This window comes from Mandrillus leucophaeus, unplaced genomic scaffold (genome assembly GCF_000951045.1).
Source record: "Mandrillus leucophaeus isolate KB7577 unplaced genomic scaffold, Mleu.le_1.0 Scaffold167, whole genome shotgun sequence".
NCBI lineage: Eukaryota > Metazoa > Chordata > Mammalia > Primates > Cercopithecidae > Mandrillus > Mandrillus leucophaeus.
In genome coordinates this window covers 928174-928860 of record NW_012101665.1, presented here as the reverse complement: position 1 = coordinate 928860, position 687 = coordinate 928174, and the positions used below count along the sequence as shown (strand labels likewise).

The following is a 687-nucleotide window of genomic DNA, read 5'->3' as shown; positions in this document are numbered from 1 at the left end:
CTCATTCTCTCGTCTGCCACCATGTAAGACGTGCCTTTTGCCTTCTGCCATGATTGTGAGGCCTCCCCAGCCATGTGGAACTGTGAGTCCATTAAACCTCTTTTTCTTTATAAATTACCTAGTCTCAAGTATGTCTTTATCAGCAGCATGAAAATGGACTAATACAGCTGGTGAGGATGCAGAGAAAAGGGAGCTCTCTTATACACTGTTGGTGGGAATGTAAAGTTGTACAACCACTATGGAGAACAGTATGGAGGTTCCTCAAAAAACTACAAATAGGGGGCTGGACGTTGTGGCTTAGAACTGTAATCCCAGTGCTTTTGGAGGCCAAGGCAGGAGTATCAGTTGAGACTAGGACATCAAGACCAGCCTGGGCAACAAAGCAAGACACCATCTCTTCAAAAACATTATTTTTAAAATTAGCGGCCAGGCGAGGTGGCTCACGCCTGTAATCCCAGCACTTTGGGAGGCCAAGGCAGGTGGATCACTTGAGGTCAGGAGTTCAAGACCAGCCTGGCCAACATGGTAAACCCTCATCTCTACTAAAAATACAAAAAAATTAGCTGAGCATGGTGGCACACACCTGTAATCCCAGCTATTCGGGAGGCTGAGGCAGAGAATTTCTTAAACCTGCAGCCTGGGTGATAGAGCAAGACTCCATCTCAAAAAGAAAAAAAAAAAAAAAAA

The 687-nt window shown here is 45.1% G+C and overlaps 1 protein-coding gene across 1 annotated transcript in view; it reads left to right on the top strand.

The window, feature by feature from the left end:
- Positions 1 to 687, top strand: part of PPP1R42 (protein phosphatase 1, regulatory subunit 42) — an 80319-nt gene that overhangs the window by 66596 nt on the left and 13036 nt on the right. The gene's annotated exons all lie outside the window — the stretch shown is intronic.